Source organism: Morone saxatilis, unplaced genomic scaffold (assembly GCF_004916995.1).
Source record: "Morone saxatilis isolate NCDOM2014 unplaced genomic scaffold, NCSU_SB_2.0 Contig7, whole genome shotgun sequence".
Taxonomy (NCBI): Eukaryota; Metazoa; Chordata; class Actinopteri; family Moronidae; genus Morone; species Morone saxatilis.
The window spans coordinates 4,095,907-4,096,946 of record NW_023340246.1 but is presented as its reverse complement, the minus strand read 5'-3'; the positions used below and the strand labels follow the sequence as shown (position 1 = coordinate 4,096,946).

At 36.8% G+C, this 1,040-nt stretch overlaps 1 protein-coding gene across 1 annotated transcript in view; it reads left to right on the top strand.

The window, feature by feature from the left end:
* LOC118340935 (kinesin-like protein KIF13B) overlaps window positions 1–1,040 on the top strand; it is a gene marked incomplete at its 5' end in the record, with an annotated part of 32,813 nt that overhangs the window by 1,045 nt on the left and 30,728 nt on the right.

Below are 1,040 nucleotides of genomic sequence, written 5' to 3'. Positions count from 1 at the left end.
ACTGAAATATCATTCAAAAATAGTGTTGTACTGAGTTTGTTGGAAGTTTGACAAAACAATCGGGGTCCACCTACTACACTTCAGAAGCTTTCAACGTCTTTATCAGTGGAAGAAGCTGTTTGAAGTTGCCTTTAAGTGCCACTGGTGCATTTTTGATTGCTATCACCATAATGACCAGTAGATTACTTCAGCCAAATACTACAACTAATGATGCCATTCAGTGCAGCAGAGCCTTTCCTGGGAGCTAACATTCACCATAGCAGCACCCTCACTCTGTTTGACCTGAATGGAACACAGCCTTATTTAGTATCATTGGTAGCACTTACCCTACTATTTCATATCAAAAATGGCTGCTGTGAAAAGGTCCATGGAATGAGGATAATTTTACAGATAGAATGACAATGACTGGCCACCACTAGAGGGGACTGTGAGGTGACACATAGATGCACCACACTTATACTGCTGTCAGTAAAGGGAAGGTAATATTGGTATGGCCTACCCTATACAATGACAACGACATTATCTTAAACAATGGCTTAAAGGAACATGAACTTGACATAATGTATTTAGTCTTTTTCTGCTTGCGTATTGTATATGTATATTGTCATTTGTAATGTTTATTACCTTCCTAGGGACTACGGACCTAAATTAGCATTTTTGCTATCTCTGGCATGTTTACATCTTTTATTTTTTTATATTGATGTTCATTAAAGTGCTCTGTCACTCTCAAATAAACAAATAAAATAAAAAAATAGATAATTATTAGTGAAATACTGTATATAAAATCATATTTAGGAATAGAGTAATGGCCTTAAGGCAGTAAACTGCCTTGGCAACACTTTTTTAGCAGGTTTTTAATGTTGTTTTTCCCTCTTTTCCCTACCATTTCTAATGGCTAATTTCAATAGACATGTCTAATCTCTGGAGGTAGGATGGCAACAAGGAGGTGCCACTACCTGGAATTGAACCCAGTTCCTTACACATACAGTATTTACAGTATAGTAAAAATGTAATTCCCGCTCAGGATTAGTGGCAGATGA